Here is a 24140-nt window from a genome sequence, read left to right as displayed (position 1 = left end):
CACAGACTGAAGAACTCTTAACTTCCCAATTTCAAAACCTACCACAAACTATGGAATGAGCATAAAGATGCACATACATATGCACATACAGAATGGAATACAGAACCTAGAAATAAACCTCAAAATAAGGCTATACATCTATGGTAACCTGATTTCTAACAAGTGTGCTATAATATTTAAATGGGTAAAGAATAGTCTTTTAAGCACACGATGCTGGGGCAACTGTATATCCACATGCAAAAGAATAAATTTGGACCTACCTAACACCACCTGAAAAATCAACTCAAAATGGACCACACATCTACATTTAAGAGCTAACCCAGGGGTACCTGGGTGGCTCAGTCAGTTGAGCATCCAACTCTTGATTTTGGCTCAGGTCGTGATCTCACGGTTGTTGGATCGAGCCCCGCAATGCTGAGTGAGCATGGAGTCTGCTTGGGATTCTCCCCCTCTCCTCTCTTTGCCCTCCCTCCCAAATAAGTGAACTTCAAAAAAAAAGAGCTAAACTCCAAAACCCTTAGAAGAAAATATAGATTAAATATTCATGACCATATATTACACAACGGTTTCTTACATATAACACAAAAAACACAACCACCAAAGAAAAATAGATAAAATAAACTGTTTAAAATAAAAACATCTGTGCAACAAAATACAGTACCAAAAAGTAAAAAGACAACTCTAGCATATGGGAGAAAATATTTCCAATCACATATCTGGTAAAGCTTATTTATATACACAATATATTCAGAACTCATACAGTTCAACACTAAAACCACAAATAAGCCAAGTGAAAAGTGAGTGAAAGATGTGAATAGACATATCTCCAAAACAGACATACAAGTAGTCAAAAAGTATATGTAAAACAATAAGCTAAACATCATTAGCCATTAGAGAAGTATAAATCAAAACCAAAATGAGATAACACTTCACACCCACCAGGAGCGCTGTTTACAAAAACAAACAAACAAACAAAGAACTTGGAAAGTGGGGAATAGCTGCTTTGTCAAGGATGTGGAGAAACCTGAACATTCATAAATTGCTACTGAGAAGGGAACATGGTGCAGCCACTCGAGAAAGCAATCTGATGGCTCTAAAAAAGGTTAAACATAGAGTAACCACATGAATCAGCAATTCCACTTCTACAGAACATAAAACAGATGGTCATAGAAAAACTGGTACCTGAATTACAGAGAAGCAGTATTCCTAACAACCAAAAAAGTAGAAAAAATCCACATGTAGATCAACTGAAAAATAGAATTTTTTTTTGAAAAAAGTGGTACATCTATACAATGGAGTATTCTTCAGCCACAAAAAGAATGAAGTACTAATACCTGCTACAACATAGATGAACCTTGAAAGTATGCTTAATGAAAGACCACATACTTTATAATTCCATTTACATGAAAATTTTAGAATAGACAAATCCATGGAGACTGAGTGTAGATTAGAGTTCTGCAAATAAAGAAAGGGAAGAATGGGGATTGACTACGAATGAGTATAGGGTTTATTTCTCAGCTGACAAAAATGTTCTAGAATTAGAAAGTAGTGATAGTTCCACAACCTTACCTGATAAATATAACTAAACACTTCTGAATTGTACATCTCAAAAAGGAATTTTTTTTGTTGTTTGAATTATATTTCAATATTTTAAATGTAAAGGTAGGTATGATGAAAATGTCTCATCAAATGAAAACTATCACTAAAGATAAACTATAAAGTACAACCAAATAGATATCCTATAGCTGAAGGGCACCTGGGTGGCTCAGTTGGTTAAGCATCTGATTCTTGATTTTGGCTCAGGTCATGATCTCACAGTTGTGAGATTGAGCCCCACAAGTGTGGAAACCACTCTGGATTTTCTCTTTTTCTGCCCCTCCCCTGCTCATGCATGCTCTCTCTCTCAAAATAATAAATAAACACACAGAAAAAGAAAGAAAGAAAGAAAGAAAGAAAGAAAGAAAGAAAGAAAGAAAGAAATACTATAGCTGAAAAACACAATAACTAAAATGAAAAATTCACCAGAAGGGCTTAACAGTAGAAATACGCTGGAAAAAGAATTGATGAACTTGAATAATATAGATTATGCAATATAAAGAACAGATTTAAAAAATGAAAATAAACAGTCTGAAAACTATGGACTCTTTTAAATGCATCAGCATATCTGTAATGGGAGTACAAAGAGAGAAAAGAGATGAAGGAATAGGAAATATTTAATAATATTTAATACAAAATATACACCTAGGAAGCTCTAGAAATCCCAACAGGATAAATACAAAGACATACGCATCCAGATGCATCATACTAAAAATGGTGAAAGAGAAAGAAAAAAATCCTAAAAACAATAAAAGAATCACTATCATATCAAGTGAACCCTCACATGATTAATAGCTGACTTTTCATCAGAAAGAACACCAGAAGGAAGAGTGATGACACACTAAAAGTGCTAAATTAAAAACAAAAACAAAAACAAAAAAACTATCAACCAAAATTTTCATATACAATGTAGCTATCAAATAAAGGGAAAATAAAATATTCTCAGATAAAAAGAAACTGATCAATGGTAGCAGACTCACATTACAAAGTATGTTAATAGAAGATATTTAGGCTGAAAGCAAGCGACCTCAGAACACACACAAACCCACATGAAAAAATATTGTCAATGAAAGTAATTTTTAAAAAATATAATGTTTATTCTTTCTTTTAACTGATTTGAAAACCAAATGCACAGTCTGTATGTAAGTGTACTGCTGCACCTGTAACATATAGAAATGTAACAGATGTTTCAATAATAAGAAGATGGTAGATACAAACAAGCTGTACTGAACCAAGGAAATGTTCACCACATGATAAGGTGATTCCATGGAAACAAATGAAGAGAACAATAAATGATAAGAGAGATCATATTACACTCTGTAAATATATTCTTGCTCTCCTCTCCACTTCTATAAAATACATAAAACTACATTAATTCATAATTGGAAAAAGGTATTAATGGATTTGCAACATAGACAAATATATGTAACAATAACAGCACAATAAAGGGTGACAGGAAATAGAGCTATATGTATTTCTGTCTCACTGGAATAAAATTATTATATATCTGAAGGACATTCAGCTAAACTAATATATATATGGTAAACATTAGAGCAATCTCTGAGAATGTAAGAACACTTAGAGAAAAAAATCATTAAAGGAATTATGTTACAATAGAAAACATCACTTTCATGCAAAAAAAGAAATCAAGAAAAAAACAGAGAAAGAATTAAAAAAAAAACAAAAAACCCTAGAACATAAAAAAAATAAAAAGTAAAAGAGTATAGGGGCTTCCAGGGAAGATGGTGGAGTAGGCTCACCTTGGCCCACAGATACAACTAGGGACTACTCACACCACTGTATATAACCCAGAAAACAACCCAAAGACTGGCAGAATAAACTCCACAACTAGATGTAGAGAAGAGGCCACATCAAAGAGGGTAAGAAGGGCAGAGACAAAGTGGGAAGCTAAATGAGCAGTCAGGACTGGAGCTGGGGGAACACCTGGAGCATGGAAAGAGAAAAGAAACAGACTCTCATATTGGGGTGCCCACAGGGGAAGACAAAACCCAGTACCATTTGGATTTGAAGACCAGAGACATCGAATTTCATGAGTTCTTACAACCAGCGGGACTTAAAACCTAGTCTTTAAAAATCAGCCAGCTTGGCTCCGGGAGAACTAGGAGGACAAGAAGAAACTGGGTCCCTGCCCTTAAATAGCATAACAAACAGTCCCCTGGAGATGCAGCCTAGAAGCAGCAGTTGGAAATGTGCCTGGGGCAAATGGAAGTGAGAGTTATTTACTAATCTCAGAGCCTGACCTGGAGGGGACAAAAATTGCTGGGAAATTCCTCCAGGAACAAAGGAACAGGTAGGTGCCACTTCTCTCCCCTACCCTCCAGTAGGCTTAAACATATGGTCACCTAAGGGACTTGCTACATAACTTGTCAGCACTACCACCCCACTCCCCCTTTTCCCCCCTACCAGAGCCCCTACTGTGCTTACATCAATTTACCCCTCTGGACAGCTTCATTCTGGGCATGGCAGGCCCCCTCTTGCAAAGGAACAACAACATACAAAGTTTCCTAGCACTGCCAGCCAACCCAATGCCAACTGCCTCCACCTCACCCCCCACCCTCCCACTCTCAAGGTCTGTGCTTCCTGGGATCGACCCTCTCCAATATGCATTTGGTGAGAGCCTGTAGAGTGGTGCCACAGGCCTGGCAGTGTGCAAACAGCCCCTGCAGTGGCCAAGACAACTCTAAAGTGACTCCTGCCCTGGAGAGAAGGAAAGATAACAACACACCAGTCAGAAAAAGGCTCCAGCAGTGGGCTGGAGGCATACAAGTGGTCTGACTACAGGTCCCGCACACCAATCAATCAATCACAAGAAAAAAAATCTGGAAAGACCACAAATATGTGGAGGTCAAATAACATGCTACAAAATAATGAATGGGTCAACCAAGAAATCAAGAGGAAATAAAAAAATACATGGAGACAAAATGAAAACACAATGGACCAAAATCTTTGGGATGCAGAGAAGCTATTCTGATAAGGAAGTTTATAGCAATGTAGGCCTACCTCAAGAAGCAAAAAAAAGGGGCGCCTGGGTGGCGCAGTCGGTTAAGCGTCCGACTTCAGCCAGGTCACGATCTCGCGGTCCGTGAGTTCGAGCCCCGCGTCAGACTCTGGGCTGATGGCTCGGAGCCTGGAGCCTGTTTCCGATTCTGTGTCTCCCTCTCTCTCTGCCCCTCCCCCGTTCATGCTCTGTCTCTCTCTGTCCCAAAAATAAATAAAAAACGTTGAAAGAAAAAAATTAAAAAAAAAAAAAAAAGAAGCAAAAAAAAGCTTGAGTAAACAAACTAACCTTACACATAAAGGAGGTACACAGAGAACAAACAAAACTCAAAACCAATAAAAGGAAGGAAACAATAAAGATTAAAATTGACATGAACAAAATAAAAACTAAAAAAAGAATAGAACAAATCAATGAAACCAGAAGCTGGTTCTTTGAAAAAATCAACAAAATTGATAAAACTGTAGCCAGACTCACAAAAAAAATAAATAAATAAATAAATAAATAAAAGAAAAGAGAAAGAAAGAAAGAATAGAGGACTCAAATAAAAATCAAAAAGGAAACCGAGAAATAATTGGCACCACAATACAAAGGATTATAAGACACTATGATGCAAAGTATGCACCATGTACAATATGAATGAAATGGAAAAATTCCTAGAAACACATTACCTCCCAAAACTGAATCAGGAAGAAATAGGAAATTTGAACAGACCAATTACCAGCAATAAAACTGAAGAGTAATCAAAAACATCCAACAAACAAAAGTCCAGGAAAAGACGGTTTCACAGGTGAATTCTACCAAACATTTAAAGAAGAGTTTATACATATACTTCTCAAGCTATTCTGAAATATAGAAGGGGGAGGAAAACTTCCAAATGCATTATGAGGTGGCTGCATTACCCTGATATCAAAACCAGGTTAAGACACTATTAAAAAAGAAAACCACAGGCCATTATCTTTGATGAACATAGATGCAAAAATCCTCAACAAAATATTAGCAAACCAAATCCAATAATACTTTACAAAAAATCAGTCACTACAATCAAGTGGGATTTATTTACAGGAAACAAAGGCGATTCAATACTTGCAAATAAATCACTGTGATACATCACATCAGTAAGAGAAAGAGTAAGAACCAAATGATCATTCCAAGAGATGCAGAAAAAGTATTTGAAAAAATACAACATCCATTCATGACAAATACCCTCAAAGAAGTAGGGTTAGAGGGAACATACCTCAACATAATAAAGGCCTTACATGAAAAACCCACAGCAAACATCATACTCAGGGAAAAACTAAGAGCTTTGCCCCTAAGATCAGGAACAAGACAAGGATGTCTCCTCTCACCACTGTTATTTTTACCATACTACTGAAGTCCTAGCCACAGCAATCAGACAAGAAGAAATAAAAGGCATCCAAATTGGTAGGAAGAAGTAAAACTTTCACTATTTGCAGATGACATGATGCTCGATCTAGAAAACTTGAACAACTCCACCAAAAAAACTGCTACATTGATAAATGAATTTAGTAAAGTTGTAGGATACAAAATCAATGTACAAAAATCTGAAGCAATTGTATACACCAGTAAGGAAACAGCAGAAAGAGAAATTAAGAAAACAATCCCAATTATAATGCACCAAAAATAGTAATATACATAGGAATAAACCCAACTAAATGGAAATAAACTAATAAGGTAATAAGGAGAGGATGTAGCATGCAAACATAAACCAGAAGAAGGCTGTAGTGGTTGTAATAATATCAAACAAGAATAACTTTTAAAAAATATTACTAGAGGGGCACCTTGGCGCTCAGTTGGGGTAGGCATCTGACTTTGGCTCAGGTAATGATCTCGCATCGGGTTCAGCTGGGAGCCTGAAGCCTGCTTCATTCAGATTCTGTGTCTCCCTCTCTTTATGCCCCTCCCCATTCATGCTCTGTCTCTCTCTCAAAAATAAGACATTAAAAAATAAATGAATATTACTAGAAACAGAGGTACATTTTAAAATGATACAAAGTAGTTCATCAAGAAGATATAAAAATTATAAACATTTTTGTACCAAACAACAAGGATCAAAATATATGAAGCAAAAACTGACAACTGAAAAGGAAAATAGTACAATAATTGTTGGAGACTTAACTACTCTACTTTGAGTAATGGATTAGAAAACTTGGCACAAGATCAATAAGAAAACAGAAGAATTTAACAGCATTATAATATCTATACATCTATAGAACTCTTTACACAAAAGCATCAGTATACACATTCTTTTCTTTTGCACAAAGAACATTCTCTAGGACAGACTATATATTAAGCACAAAACAAGGCTTGATAAAGGTAAAAGGACTGAAATCTATGTATGCTATTCAAACAAGAATGGAATAAAGTTAAAATACAATAACCACTAGAAATCTGGAAAAATTGCCAGTATAGAAAAAATAAACAACACAGTACTAAATAACAAATGGGTCAAAGAAAAGATGACAAGAGAAGGTAGAAAATCATTAGAAAGTAATCAAAATGAAGACACAACATACCAAAACTTATAGGAATATAGCTAAAACAAGCCTTATCAGAATTAACCTAACCCAATAAACCAACAGAAATTATAGTTTCTAGCTAGAAATGTATATATTAAGAAAAAGAAGAAAATTAGAAGGAAGGAAGGAAGGAAAGAAAGAAGGAAGAAAGAAGAAAGTTCTCAAATCCATAACCTAACCTTTGACTTTAAGAGCATATGAAACCTAAACTAAGTAGAGAAAAAAACAGAGAAGATTAATACAAAAATTAATCAAATAGTGAAGACAAAAATACTACATGTTAGCAAAAATAAAAGTTGATTCTTGGGAAAGATGAATACAATTGACAAACCTTTAGCTAGACAGATGAAGAAAAAAAGAGAAAAAGGTCAAATTGCAAAATAAGGAATGAAAGCTGAGATATCAATGCTGACCTTACAGAAATAAAGAGTTAAAAAGATATAGCATAAAGACATGAATGCAAACAAATTAGATAACTTTGAAAAAGACAAATTCCTAGGAAAACATGAACAACCAAAACTGAATCAAATGGAAATAAAAAAACTGGGATAGAACTATAAGAAGTAAATAGATTGAATAAATAATTTTAAAACTTCCTAAAAAGAAAACCCTAGTATATCCTGTCTTCCCGGGTAAATTCTACCATTTACAGAAAATACCAATTCGTTACAAAGTCTTACAAAATTTCAAGAGAAACACTTCCAGTTGTGGGTTGGATTTTGTCTTGCAAAAATACATATACTGAAATCCCAACTCCCAGTACATCAAAATGTGACCTTAATTGGAAACAGAGCCATTGCAGATGCAATTAATCAAGTTAATATGAAGTTATTCTGGAATAAGGTAAGCTCATAACCCAATATGACTCATGTCACTATAAAACAAGGAAATTTGGACATACACCCACTGAGAGAAGGTCATATGAAGACTGGAATTTTCTGCCACAAGCCAATGAACTACCAGAAGCTTGGAGAGAGGATGGAAACAAATCTTCCACAGTACCTTCAAAGGGCTCTGCTGACACCTTGATCTTGGACTAACATCATATTTTGGATTACAAAACAAATCTATACTTTTAAAAAAGACTGAAATTATACCAAGCATTTTCTCAAACCACAATAGAATTACTAGAAATCTGTAACAGAAGAAAAAATAGAAAATTCATATATGTAGAAATTACATTTTTAAAAAATGTTTTATTTATTTTTGAGAGAGAGAGAGAGCACAAGCGGGACAGGGGCAGAGAAAGAGACGGGGATAGAAGATCCAAAGTAGGCTTTGCACTGATAGCAGCAAGCCCAATGCAGGGCTCGAACTCACGAACCATGAGAACATGACCTGAGCTGAAGTCAGATGCTCAACCAACTGAGCCACCTAGCCACCCCCGAAATTATACACTTTTAACCAACTTACATGTCAAAGAAGAAATCACAAGAAAATAAGAACACACATCAAGAAAAATGAAAATAATAACACAATATACTGAAACTTGTAAGATTCAGTGAAAGATGTTTTCATGGGAGATTTAGCACTGCAATGTCTGCATTTAAGAAAAAGAAGAATAAAGATGTGAAATAAATAATCTAACTTTGTATCTTAAGGAACTAGAAACAGAAGAGCACACTAAACCCAAGGTTAGCAGAAGGAAAAATAATAAAGATTATATTAGAGGAAATTAAAATAGAAAAAAAAATAGAATTAATGACACCAAAAGTTGATTCTTTAGAAGATCATTAAAAATGACAAAATTCAGCTAGATCACCCTAAATAAATCAAATAAAGACAAAAAAGCAAATAAATCAGAAATGAAAATGGGAGAAGTACTACCAATCTCAAAGAAATAAAATGAATTATAAGAGAATACCATCAATCAGGACACCTGGTTAGCTCAGTCAGTAGAGCATCTGACTCTTGATTTCGCTTCAGGTCATGATCCCAGGGCCATGGGATAGAGCCCTGCATCAGGCTCTGTGCTGAGCATGAAACCTGCTTGGGATTCTATCTCTCCCTCTGCCCTTCCTTCTCCCCTACTTGCACTGTCTCTCCAAAAAAAAAAAAAAAAAAAAAAAATAAGAATACCACGAACAAGCTGTACACCAAGTTAGATAATCTATAAGAGATGGACAAATTCCTAGAAACATACACACCACCAAATGAAAACTAACTCAACAGAAAAATCTAAGCAGAATTATAACAAGTAGAAGTTAAATCAATAATCAAAAAGTGCTCCTGTTAAGAAATGCAAGGCCTAGATGGCTTCACTGGTTATTATTTCTACCAAACACTTAAAGAAGAATTAACAACACCAATCCTTCTAAACCCCTTCAGAAAACAGAAAAGGAAGGAAAACTTCCTAACTTACTCTATAAGACCAGAATTACCCTGATACAAAGGCCATACAGAGACCCTATCACAGAAAAAGAAAACTACAGATTAATATCCCTTAAAAATAAATCCAGCACCATACTGAAAGAATATGCACCATGATCATGCGAGATCCATCCCAGCAAAGAGTGGTATATATATGAAAAACAATTAATGTAATACACTACATCAATGGAATGAAGGGGGTAAAGTAACATGATCATTTCAATTAATGTAGAAAAAGCACTTTACAAAATCCAACACCCTTTCATGATTAAAAAGAATCTAGGAATAAAAAGGAACTTCCTCAGGGTACCTGGGTGGCTCAGTTGGTTGAGCATCCGACTTCGGCTCAGGTCATGATCTCACGGTTCTTGAGTTTGAGCCCCACGTTGGGCTCTGTGCTGAAAGCTCAGAGCCTGGAGCATGCTTTGGGTCTGTGTCTCCCTCTCCCTTGGCCCCTCCCCTGCTCATACTCGGTCTCTCTCTATCTCTCAAAAAATGAATAAATGTTAAAAAAAAAAAAAAAAAAAAAAAAAAAAAACTCAAAAACAATATCATATCCAATAGAGAAAAACTGAAAGCTTTCCCCTTGGGTGAGGAATGAGGTAAAATGACCATTTTGCTACTTCTATTCAATGTTGTACTGGATATTCTAACCAAAGCAAACATGAAAAAAGAAATAAATGGCAAACAGAACAGAACTCTCTTATTTGCTGGTGGCATAATCTTGTATACAGAAAATCCTAAAAATCCATAAAAAAGGGTATCAGAAAGAATACATGAGAAATAAATTTAAACAACGAGGTAAAAGGCCTATATATACATTTGAAAATTAAAAAAATATTGCTGGAGGGGTGCCTGAGTGACTCAGTTGGTTAAGCATTCGACTTTGGCTCAGGTCATGATCTTACAGTTGGTGTGCTGACAGCTCAGAGTCTACAGCCTGCGTTGGATTCTGTGTCTCCCTCTCTCTCCGCCCCTCCCCAGCTTGTGCGCACGGGCGCATGCGCTCTCTCTCAAAAATAAATAAACATTAAAAAAAATTTAAAAAAACATTGCTGGAAAAAAATCAAGGAGATCTAAATAAATGTTAAGACACTCCATGTTCACGGATTGGATAATTTAATACTGTTAAAATGGCACTATTACCCAAAATGATATATACATTAAATACAATCCCTAAAACTTCCAATAGCCTTTTTCACCTAAATGGGAAAGCTGGTTCTCAAATTCATATGGAATTGCTAGAGGCCCTGAATAACCAAAATAATATTGAAAAGAAGAACAAACTTAGAGGACTCATACTTCTCAATTTCAAAACTTACTATACAGGTACAAGTAATCAAAACATTCTGGTTCTGGCATAAGGATATACAGACTGTTTTATTGTTTTATTAAACAGAACTGAGAGTCCAAAAACAAACCAATACATCTATGCCAAATGATTTTATCAACAAGGGGTTCATGACTTTTCAGTGCAAGAAAAGTCTTTTCAACAATGAAAAGAATAGTCTTTTCAACAAATGGTGCTTGGACAGTAGGATTTTCACAGGGAAGAATGAAGGTGGATCCCTGCCTCACACAACACACAAAAATTAACTCAAAATGGACCAATTACCTAACTATATGAGAAAAAACTATAAAACTCTTAGGGAAAAAACACAGCTGTAAATCTTCAAGACTGTGAATTTGGCAACAAATTCTTAGATATGACACCAAAAGCGTGAGCAACAGGAGAAAAAATAGATAAAAACTGGGCTTAAAATATATATATATATTTTTTTTGCTTCTAAGAACGTTATCAAGAAAATAAAAAGGTTCTGAGTAACATCAGCATCATTGTGCCATGAGTCTTTCCCTTTGTCTCCCTCCTTCAATATACAACCAGTAGTATCTCCATAGACCAACAAAGGATCCTTGGCACAGCATGCCAGAATTGAGATCTATACACATGTACATCTGAATATGGGTGGATTGGACCTGTGGAGGCAGCAGAACTTGGAGAAGAGCAGAAGCAGCACCTGGTGACCCCAGTGATTCCAGGAATGGCAGTGCCCATGACCCCAGTGCCTTTGACCCTGGTATCCCTAGCAGTGGTAGCTGGCCAGTGACTCCCTTATCCCCATGCCCATGACCCCAGCAACCCTGGAATTGGGACTGGGCCTGCAGCCTTGAGACCCCAGCAGCACAAGAAATGAGAAGGGTGCTAGTGACCTTATGGCAGAGGGGATAGGGGTGGAAAACATGCTCCCAAATATAGCCAGAAGCCACGCCAGGTAAGAGAAACAAAAACTTGTGCTATAGTGCCACCTGACTGCAGAAAAGCTTCTGACTGCCAACCTGTTAAATTGTTAAAAATTAAAGCAAAAACAAAACTTTACCTGTATAAGAAAGGTGTTCACTACTTTTAGAGTGCCTGGATGGCTCAGTTGGTTAAGCATCCAACTCTTGGTTTCAGCTCAGGTCATGATCTCAGGGTTTGGAGGTTCAAGCCCTGCATCTGGCTCTGCACGAACAGCATGGAGCCTGCTTGGGATTCTCTCTCCCTCTCTCTGCATCTCCCCTGCTCACTTGCTCTCTCCCTCTCAAAATAAATAAATATTTTTTTAAAAGGTGTTCACTACTTCAAATGCACTGGGAGAGGCACATTTTATGAAACATAATGAAAAATCACAGCAATATGGTATCACAAACATAAAACACCAATTCCACAACAACCAAACACAAAGTCATGTAAGAATGGGATCTAATAGAAATTTCAGAATAGCTATAATGAAGAAATCAATAAACTACAAGAAAAGTCAGAAAGGCAATAACGGAACTCAGATGTCAATAAAATTAATAAACAGAAGTACTTTACCAAAGAGATTAAAATCCTATAAAAGAACCAAGAGAAATTCTTAAGATGAAGAACTCAATCAATGAGAAGAATGCATTAGAAAGCATTGGTAATAGAGCAGATGAGATGGAAGAGAGACTAAGCTCTCTGGAAGACAGGAATCTAGAAATGATTCAGGTAGAAGAAAGAGAACTAAAAATTTTTTTTAATGAGGAAATCCTAGAAGAACTATCAGACTCCATTAGGAGAGCTAACATTAGAATAAAATGGGGGTGCCTAGGTGGCTCAGTTGGTTGAGCATCCAACTCTTGATTTTGGCTCAGGTCATGATCCCACAGTCATGGCACCGATCCCTGTGTCAAGCTCTATGCTGAGCACGTAGCCTGCTTAAGATCTCTCTTTCCCTCTTGCCCTCTCCACCGTTTGTGCTCTCTCTCTCTAAAATTAAAAACAGAATAAAATGTATACTAGAAGGAGGAAGAGGGTCTATTTAAAAGAAAAAAAAAATTTAGTGTTCATTTTCAAGATAGAGAGAGAAAGAGAGAGAGAGCACTAGTGGGGGAGAGACAGACAGAGAGAAACACAGAATTTGAAGCGGACTCCAGGCTCTGAGCTGTCAGCACAGAACCCGACACGGGGTTTGAACCCATGAACTGCAAGATCATGACCTGAGCTAAAGTCGATCGCCTAACCAACTGAGATACCCAGGCTCCCCAGAGAGGTTATTTTTTTTTTTCCAACGTTTTTTTTTTTTTATTCATTTTTGGGACAGAGAGAGACAGAGCATGAACGGGGGAGGGGCAGAGAGAGAGGGAGACACAGAATCGGAAACAGGCTCCAGGCTCCGAGCCATCAGCCCAGAGCCTGACGCGGGGCTCGAACTCACGGACCGGACCGCGAGATCGTGACCTGGCTGAAGTCGGACGCTTAACCGACTGCGCCACCCAGGCGCCCCCCCCCAGAGAGGTTATTTTTAAAACAGTTGAAAATTTACTAAACCTGAGAAACTACAAGTAGAAATAAACAGTCCACAAAGCTAAAAGATCATCTTACTATCTCAATATAAGAGACCTTCTCCAAGACACATTATTATGAAACTGTAAAAAGTTAATAATAAACAAAGAATCTTAAAGGCAGCCAGGGGGGAAAAAAAATTAACCTACAAACGAACCCCCACTAGACTATGAGATTTCTCATCAGAAACTCTACAGGTCACGGGGTGCCTGGGTGGCTCCGCTGGTTGAGCGTCCAACTTCGGCTTAGGTCATGATCTTATGGTTTTTGAGTTCGAGCCCCATGTCAGGCTCTGTGCTGACAGCTCAGAGCCTGAAGCCTGCTTCGGATTCTGTGTCTCCCTCTCTCTCTGTCCCTCCCTGCTCACACTCTGTCTCTCAAAAATAAACATTAAATAATAATAATAATAATAAAAGTTAAAAAAGAAAAAAGAAAAAAAGAAACCCTACAGGCCAGGAGAAAGTAGAGTGACATATTCCAAAGTATTGAAAAATAAAAACTGCCAGGCAAAAATACTCTATCCAGCAAAGTTATGCTTCAGATATGAAGGAGAAATGTAGGACTTCCCAGACAAAAACTGTAGAAGTTCACCACAATTAAATTTGCCTTACAAGAAATGTTGAAAGGAGCTTTTCCACCTGAAATAAAAGACAAAGGATCCCCAAATTTGAGAAAGGTGATAAACAGACAGAACCAGAACATTTTAACTCTGTTTTAGAATAGGGCATTAAACAATTACAGCATACATGTTGAAGGGAAAACATTATTAACAATAAGTATAGCTACTACATTTAGTAACAAATTCAAAAGCATAAAAAGGGATAATTTGTTGCAACAAAATTAAAAGAGGAGAAGAAAAGTGATGTAATTTGTATAGAAAAATGAAGAGGGGTGTCTGGGTGGCTCAGTCAGTTAAGAAGCCGACTCTTAATTTCCGCTTAGGTCATGATCTCACAGTTCACTGGATCAAACCCTGCATCAGGCGCTGCACTGATAGCACAGAGTCTGCTTGGGATTCTTTCTCCTCTTCCCACCGCATGCCACCCCGCCCCTTCCCTGCTCATATGCACACTCGCTTGCTCCCTCTCACTCTCTCTCAAAAATAAACATTAAAAAAAAATAAAAAGACAGATAAATTGTCATCATCAGAAAAAGGATTATTTTACCTATGAGATATTTTATACAGACCTCATGGTAACCACAAAACAAATATCTAGAGCAAAGACACAAAATGTAAAAAAGGGGGATACTCTGAGAAATCATCTTAGAAAACCACCAACTTAAAAGTAAACAGAAACACAAAGAAAAAGAAAGAATGAATATATGAAACAACCAAACACAAAACATAAAATGACAGCGTAAGTCCTCATACATCAATAATTACCATAAGTGTAAATGGATTAAAGTCACCAATCAAAAGGCACTGAATAGTTGGATGGATTTAAAAAAGAAAAAAAAAAAAAAAAAAAAAAAAAAACAGCCCAAATATATGATGCCTTCAGGAGACTCATTTGAGTTGAAAAGACAAACACTCAAAGTGAAGAGCTGAAAAATGGTACTCCAAGCAAATGATAACCAAAACAAAGTGGGTGTAGCCATATTTGTAACCATATTTATATCACATAAAATAGACTTCAAGCCAAAACGGTAACAAGAGACAAAGAATGACAGTATATAATAAATGGATCAATACATCAAGAAGATGTAACAACCATTAATATATATGTTCCCAATGTGTAAGCACAAAAAATACTTAAGCAAATACTAACAGGATCTTAAGAGAGAAATAGACAATACAATAATAGTAGGGGACTTCAAGACCCCACTATTGACAATGGATAGATCATCCAGAAAGAAAATCAAGGAAACACTGGAATTGAACCATATTTTAGAATAAATAGACTTAACAGACTCATGTAGAACATTCCACTCAACAGAGCAGAATACATATTCTTCTCAACTGAACATGGAACATTCTCCAGGATACATCAAATAATAAGCCACAAAACTAATCTTAGCAAATTTAAGAACACTGAAATCATACCAACTATCAGAGAAGATAGTTGTGGTCTTCTCTGACCACAAGGTATAAAATTAGAAATCAACCAGAAGAAAGTGAGTAGATCTTCAAATATGTGGAAACTAAACAGCACATTTCTAAACAACCAATGAGTCAAAGAAGAAAGCAAAAAGGAAACAAAAAGTTATCTCAAAACAAATGAAAATTAAAATACAATGATTCAAATTTTGTGGGATCAGCAAAAGCAGTTCTGAGAGGAAATTTTATAGCAATAAACTCATATATTAAAAAATCAGATCTCAAATAAACAATCTAACTTTAAACATTAGGGAATTAAATAAAGAGCAACAAATTAAGCCCAAAGTTGGGAGAAGGAAATCATAAAAAATCAGAGCAGAAATAAATAAGACAGGGACCAGAAAAACAACAGAAAGGATCAATAAAATTAAAAGCTGATTTGCTTAAAATATAAATAACTGGCAAACCTTTAACTAGACTCAAATAAATAAAATTAGAAATGAAAGAGGAGACATTACAGTTGATATTACAAAATAAGAAAAAAGAAATGGATAAAGTCTTACACTATTGTTCTTAACTGAAAGGCTACTTATGGCCAGTGACCTGCACCATCTCCTTGGTGAGATAAGCAACTTTAATAATTAAAGTATTATTTTAATATGTGTTATATATTTATCATTTTGATATTAAACAACTAACATACTTTTACTTGAGACAAAAAATATAATCATCTCATTGACCCCAGTATATTATTTATTTTTTAAAGAAAGTCAGGAGCAACTGGAGTGCTAACAACTAAAACTGATGATTACGAAATAATGTTTTTCACCATTTATATAGATTAAGTACTAACCTTTAGAAATAAACCAATTGCCTTGTATCAGACTAAATGACCTGACATCAGAGGACTTTCTGAATGAAGGGGTACACATAGGATTTCATGAAAAGAACTTCAAAAAGTAGAATAATAATTTCAAATTCAGAAGGTGGCACTAGTGTTAATGAGTCTCCCATATATCACTAGTAATTGCCTCCACTCGTTCTACCCTAACTTCTTTGACACTTATTGTCAGCTCCAGCTTACTCCGCTCAGTGATTAGTTTCTCCAGCTGTCTGCTGAAGGGCTAGTTTTAAATTGTAGTCATAGCAGCAGAGCCCTGGAATCTCCTCTTTTAAACCATAACAGGCAGCCCTTTCCAGCCCTCTCAGAAGGCAATACCTGAAAAACCCAGAATGTTTAGGAAAATAAAATCCATAGTGTGATTGTTCTAAGGATAAACAGTCAGCTAAGTTAGTCTTTAATTTGGTGAACCTGGGACCAGTTCTTAAATTTATATTTAAATGCTGTACTACTGGAAAAGGGTTCATTCAGATGGAAAGCAAACACTTGCACTTTATTGTATAAAAGAAAGTGAGTGGACGTAGCTTAATTCTTTTGTGCAAAGATACAGAAATGGTCAAAAGAAGAGAGATAGTAAAGTCATTTGACCATCATCTTATTATCAGCTTTAGTTCTACAAGAAGCTGCCTTTCTTCTCCTTGGATAACCTCTGAAATAGAGCTGAGAGCCATGGAAAGTTCAACAACCTAGAGGTCTCAGAGGCGTTTAAGGAAAAACAGAAAAAGACAGTGCTCCTACATCAGCACATCAGGGGAACCAAGACTGGCAGAGTCTTCCAGTCTTATGGAAAGAGCACAAATCCCAGATGCCTCAGTCATAGCTGTCGTAACTAGAGCAGCAAGGGAAAAAGGGAGGGGTGGGATTTTTCTGGAGCACCACAGAAGATGTCTTTTTGGCTTTGGTACCTCAAAAAGTTTGTTTAATCAGAAGTAGGTAAATCCTTCCCAAAACATTTATAATCTGAAAAACATTTTCATTATAATTAATGTTTTAAAAATTGCTGGCGTTTGAAAAAGGAAAAATAAACTGTGAAAAAACTACTGAAATAAATCCATGAATAACAAATCTTATTATTCTAATTTCTCTTGTGGGCTCAATTCTTCATACATTCTAAGAATTTTTACATTATTTATGCTATTTTTTCCTCTTGCTCCCAAAAATATAGATTCAGACTGAAGAGAAAAAGAAATTTCCTTATGTTCTTTATTCTTTAAGTTTATTTATTTTGAGAGAGACAGAGCACACTAGTGGGGGAGGGGCAGAGAGAGAGGGAAAGAGAATCCCAAGCAGGCTTTGTGCTGTCAGCAGGGACCCCAACGTGGGGGGTCAAACCCACAAACCATGAGATCATGACCTCAGCCGAAGTCAAGAGCCCCACACTTAATGGACTGAGACACCCAGGTGTCCCCCGTTATGTTCTTTTCATTTTAATATAGTACCTCTAAGCAACTGCTCTCCAAATCAGCATCCAATGCTGTGTTCTTTCCCAAACACTCCAAGCGACATCAACAACCCACTGTACATTTTTTTAATGTTGTTTTTTTTTTATGTTTAGAGAGAACAGGGTATGAGTGGGGGAGGGGCAGAGAGAGAGAATCCCAAAAGCAGGCTGTCAGCACAGAGCCCGAAGTGGGGTTTTATCTCACAAACTGTGAGATCATGACCTGAGCTGAAATCAAGAGTTGGAGGCTAACTGACTGAGCCACCCAGGCATCCTTCCGCTGCACATTCCCAACCCAACACTCTAACTGGAAACTCATATACTTAAGAATAACCAGTTCTCTGTTTATCAAAACTACAATGAGATATCACCTCACACCTATCAGAAGGGCTAAAATCAACAACACAAGTAACAACAGGTTTTGGCAAGGATGTGAAGTACATTCCTGCACTGTTGGTGGGAATGCAAATTGGTGCACCACTCTAGAAAACAGTATGGAGGTTTCTCAAAAAGTTAAAAGTAGAACTACCCTATGATCCAGCAATTGCACTACTAGCATTTACCCAAAGAATAGAAAAAACACTAATTCAAAGGGATACATGCACCCCAATGTTTACAGCAACATTATCTATATTAGGCAAATCATAGAAACAGCCCAAGTGTCCATCGACTGGTGAATGGGTAAAGAAGATGCAGTATGTATGCGCATACATACATACACACATACACACACACACACACACACACGGATTATTCAACCTTAAAAAAAATGAAATCTTGCCATTTGCAACTACATGGATGGAACTAGAGAGTATTATGCTAAGCAAAATAAGTCAGTCAAAGAAACACAAATACCATATGATTTCACTCAAATGTGGAATTTAAGAAACAAAAAATATGAGCAAAAGGAAAAAAAAAAAGAGAGAAAATCCAAGAAACAGACTCTTAACTATAGAGAACAAACTGGTGATTACCTGAGGGCAGGTGGGCAGGGGCATGGGTATTAAGGAGTGTACTTGTGATGAGTACCGGGTACTGTATGTAAGTGTTGAGTCACTACACTGGACACCTAAAACTAATATTACACTGTATATTAACAACTAGAATTTAAATACAAACTTAAAAAATAAAATTATTTTTTTATTTCTCTTTATAAAACTGCTATGGGCTGAAATGTGTCCCCCCAAAATTCATATGTTGAAGTCCATTATACTCACTGACTATGCACATAGCATCATTTACGAAGCATCTGTTGTAATATTTCTCCAGTGGATCAAGTAGTCCTTTTATTGTTGTAGGGGTTCTCTGTACAGTCTGGATACAAGTACTTTACAGATAAATGTTTATTATTTTCTCTATCTGTTAATGGTGCTAAAATTTTTTTTTGTTGTGATGGATTTTAATCTACAGTGCTTTTTTTAAAAAAAATACTTGTGCTTTTTGTAGCCTACCAAAGAAAGCTTTGCTATTCTCTACCTTTTCTCCTAGAAGTTTAATGGCTGAACTTTTACATTTTGATCTATGATCCATCTTAACTTTTATGTATGTGAGATAGGGGGTCAAGGTGACTTTATTTATATGAATATTCAATTGCTCTGGCATTATTTATTTAAAAGCCTTTGTTTTACCCCATTGGATTGCTTTCTTCATCAAAAATAATTTTCAGCTCTCTCTTCTGTTCCACTGAGCTATCTGTATATCTTTAGCCACTATCTGTATATCATTTATACTATCGCTATCTTGATTACTTCAGGTAGTATAAGCCATCCACTTTGTAATTCTTCAACACTGCTCTACAAGTTTCACAATCAACTTGTCAATTTCCCCCTGAAGGGAAAAGGCCTGCTAAAATAATGACGTAGCCACACTAAGTGGGTGGGAGAGGCAGTGATGCAGTCTTGCCATAAACCTGACCCCAGTGCAGCAAACCATAATTGGGAGGGAACTAAGAAACCCAAAGCTTCTCCCTGAGGAGCCAGTGGTTCATATCCCACATCAGGTACCCCAACTCTTCAGACTTGCATCTGAGAGATGATAAAACGTGGCTTTGACAAACAACTGGACTTGGATCCACAAGACCGACAGAGCTGTACCAAACTGAGAAACATCTCCTAAAGTGCTCATGCTCAGACTCACTCACCCCACCACCCAGCCCAGACACAGCTGTTTGAAAAGCACCCAGACCCGATGTCAAAGAAATACATTTGCTAATCTTTGAGTGTCATCCGAGGGGCTGGGGCCTACTGGGATACTCTCAAAATAGGGAAGTGCTGCTGCTGGGTGCCATTTTTAAGTACTCCCTCAACCCTGCTATAAAGCAAAGTTCCTTTCTTATTTTTTTAACACTAGAATTTTTTTGTTCATGGTGAGTGCCATTTTAAACCTCCAACAAGTAGTTGTTGCTCTACTTGTGCTCTCCCTCCACCTTGCTAAAGCCATTAGGAGCCATTTTTCTTTTTCCTTAGAGGGTACCATCTTAGCACACTCACTCTTCCACTCTCTGCAGCACTACTATCTCCTGAAGGGGAGTTTTTACACACATCTGGTGCCTCAGTTTTTGTAGTTGCACCCCAGGGGTGCTCCTTGATAGCCTGGCTCTTATGGTCAAGGAGGTTTGTGTTCCTAGATCCCAAGGCACTCTACAATTGGAGGCAGTTCTTGGTAGAATACTACCCTGAGGGCTCTGCACACATAGCAGAGTAAAACACACACTAGTGTTTCTGAGAAAGTGGTCTATTTGCTTGTCCAGGAGCTTTGGCTTGAGGGACAGGTTTCTGGTCTAATATACATGTAGGTCCCTATAGACATGCTTTCAGGAAACAAAAGCCATTGGGTACAATCTTTGTATTCTCCCTCTGCCTTGCTCTAGCTTACTGGTATCTCTCAGATACCAGCTTCTCAGAGAGAAGCTTATATTCTTGTCTGGCACCTTTACAGCTGCTGCCTGGGAATATGTCTACATCACCTGCTTCAAGTGGCCAATGGGGCTTATGTTCACAGGTTTCATAAGACTATAACCAATGGTGAAAGAGTTCTTAAACAGCTCAGGGCACAGCAAGAGGCAACAGACCCAGGAGCTAAGTCCATCTATGAAAGAGGCCTATAAGCATATCATCAGAGCTGCAGCCTGAGGGACAGGCTGCTAATTAAACACACATCTAAGAGCTGACTGCAAACCTTACCAGATATCTCAGAAGGCAGGTGCTATGTTCATGCTCGCCTTCTGTTGCAATCCAGAGCAACAGTCTCTTAGAAGGGAGCTCTTACATGTGTTTGTGTCCCACTTCTTGTATCTGGTGTCCCGGTGTTTATGGCTGCCACACAGGGCAGGGCCCTTGAATGCTTGGCTCTGGTCAGGCTCTGACTCTGGCCGGGGGGCCCTTTATTCCTGAGTCTCATGGGACTTTTAACAATTTGAGGGGCAGTTCTTGGCAGGGTGCCAACCCACAGGGCACTGTATAAACAATAGAATAAAACCCCCAGTCTGTTAAAAGAGACCTATTTGCTTGTCCTGGTGCTTTAGACTGATGAACAAATTCAAGGTTGACATACATCTAGAGGATACGGACTCAAACAGAATATAAGTAGGTGGACACCATCATTCGGCCCTCCCTCTCCCTCACTACAGCTTGCCAGTATCTCCCCAAAGGAAGCTTATACACTAGCCTGGAGTATTGAGTTTTACAACTGCTATCTAGAGGACTACTATAGATCTCCTGCTCTGGTGGCCAGGAAGGCTTACACTTGTGGTCCCTCAGAACTGTCTATATTTGCATACTTGAAAAGCTCCTGCCTAAAGATCTGGCTTCCAATCAGCCTGGATTTTGTGCTAGCTGAGATATTCCCCTATGGGAACTGACCAGTCTTGGCACATCCTGAGTAACTTATTAAAAATAAGTTAGGCTGGGGGCACCTGGTTGGCTCAGGCAGTTGAGCATCTGACTCTTGAGCATCTCAGCTCTGGTCTTGATTTCAGCATCATGAGTTCAAGCTTAGTGTTGGATTCTGTGCTGGGCATGAAGCGTATAAAAAATTAAAAAATAAATAAAATAAATTAGGCTGTTTGGACAATCATAAAAAAATCAAGAGACAACAAAGGACTAGGATAAGGTTGAATGTCAAAGTTCATTTCCTACAAGAGACCATTCCTTCAAGACTGGGAGAGGTGACTGTTTCAGCTAATACACAGCAAAATGAAGAAACAGGAATGTGTTGTAAGTGAAAAATTAAGATAAAGCCTCAGAAAAGAATCCTTATGAAACAGAGGTAGGTAACTTACCTGATAAAGAATTCAAAGTAATAATCATAAAGATACTTACTGAACTTGGGAGAAGAATAAACACTTTTTTGAAGTCAGAATGTCAAAAAAAGTGTTAGAAAATATAAGAAAGAACCAAACGAAAGTCATAGAACTGAAGAATGCAATAACTGAACCAAAAAAAATGCACCAGAGGGGTTCAGCAGCAGACTGAATAAAGCAGAGGAATCAATTGAACTCAAGACAGGGCACTGGAGATCACCCAATCAGAGCAGCAAAAAGAGAATGAAAAAAAGTGAAGACAGCCTCAGGAAGTAATTGGAAAACAGACTAACATTCACATTATATCTGTTGCAGAAGGAGATGACAGAGAAAAGGGTAGAAAACTTATTTGAAGAAATAATGGCTGAAAATTTCCCTAGCCCAGAGAAGGAAAGAGACATCTTGGTCCAGAAAGCCCAGAAAGTTCCAAATAAGATGAACCCAAAGAGATCCACACCAAGACACTTTATAATTAAAATGTCAAAAGTTAAAGACAGGGAGAGAGATAATCTTAAAAGCAGCAAGAGAAAACTATAAGTACAAAAAAACTAAAACAAAAACAAAACACAACCCAGACTATAAGCAGATTTTTCAGCAGAAACTATTCAAGCCAGATATATTCAAAGTGCTGAAAGGAAATAAACTTCCAAGCAAAACACTCTACCAGCAAAATCATCATTCAGAATTGGAGAGATAAAGAGTTTCCCAGACAAAGAAAACCTAAAAGACTTAATCTAAACCAGCATTACAATAAATGTTAACAGGACTTTTTTAAGCTGAAAATAAAAAGTGCAAATTCAAAACAAGAAAATATATGAAATCAACCTTGGGGTTGTCTGTACCAGCAGTTCTCAGGTGGCTTGGAAGGTGACAAAAGCTGTGACAGCAGAGAACAAGATCCATATCATTAGGAACCTCCACCTATGCAGTTTCACTGTGAAATAAAAGGGGAACAACCCACATCTGAAAAAGGGTCACCATTTAGTAGGAGCAAAAGTGTTTGTTTCCACTGCACCAGGAGCAGCTGGGCCACCACCAAAGTAGCCATGAGGATGAGGATCATTTCAGTGTGCATGGCTTCATGGCCACAGTACTCGGTATACACACGTGTGCTCAATCCTCCACTGCTCCTCTGGGGAGAGGTCTGACATATCAACCTCTTCCAGCTCCTGTTCCCCGGCAACACTCCTCCAACCTCAACCTCCAACACTGCCACCATCTTCATTGCTAGTACAGACAACTCCAAGGTTAGTTTGTAAGCGGTTCCTATTAATCTATAAAAGCAGCTATACCGCCATCATTGTTGGCTATGTGGCTTCATGTTTACCCTCTTTGATCTCAACTTATTATTCAAAATCAAATCAGAAGATGCCATGGACTTTGGCATTTCTCTCCTCTTCAGTGGCCACTACTATGGGGTACTTGAAGAAGACTCTGCAGAAACATGTTCAGATTACATGGCATCTACCGTAGGGTTCTATAGTGAGTTGGGCATGCCTATTAAACACCTCTCTGACAGTGTATGTGCCGTGTGTGGGCAGCAGATCTTTGTGGATGTCAGTGAAGAATGTGTCATCAAGAACATATATAAGCTGTCTTGCAATCACGTATTCCAGGAGTTCTGCATCCTTGGCTGGTGCATTATGGGAAATAAGCAGACATGTCCCACTGCAAAGAGAAGGTGAACCTCAAAAGGATGTTCAGCACCCACTGGGAGAGGCCTCACATCATGTATGGGCAACTGCTGGATTGGCTTCAATACTTGGTAGCCTGGTAGCCTGTCATCATTGGCCTGGTGTAGCCATCAACTACATCCTGGGCATGGAATAGTCATGAAGACAAGCATCCATCCACTATGGACCTCAGGGCACTCTCCTTCCTGCCCTCCAAGATGTCCTGGGTAGGAAAGATGCAAAGGCACTTGGGCCGCTCAGGACCCCTCCAGCTATGTCCAGGCTGGGGAGGGAGATGATGGAGAGCCAGCCAGTGGGGCTGTCAGCAGTGGGAGCTTTTTAAAAGAAAACTATTTTGATAAATTAAAAAAAAAGAAAGAAAGAAAAGATATGAAAGTATAACTCTCATTAGTAA

General features: G+C 37.6%; 1 protein-coding gene and 1 pseudogene across 1 annotated transcript in view; one reads left to right on the top strand and one right to left on the bottom strand.

Moving 5' to 3' along the window:
- The window catches only part of SPIDR (scaffold protein involved in DNA repair), a 479623-nt gene that overhangs the window by 375240 nt on the left and 80243 nt on the right, over nt 1-24140 (bottom strand). The gene's annotated exons all lie outside the window — the stretch shown is intronic.
- LOC122211242 lies at nt 12425-24073 on the top strand (annotated as a pseudogene).

This window comes from Panthera leo, chromosome F2, assembly GCF_018350215.1.
Source record: "Panthera leo isolate Ple1 chromosome F2, P.leo_Ple1_pat1.1, whole genome shotgun sequence".
NCBI lineage: Eukaryota > Metazoa > Chordata > Mammalia > Carnivora > Felidae > Panthera > Panthera leo.
This window is presented reverse-complemented; position numbering and strand designations above follow the sequence as displayed.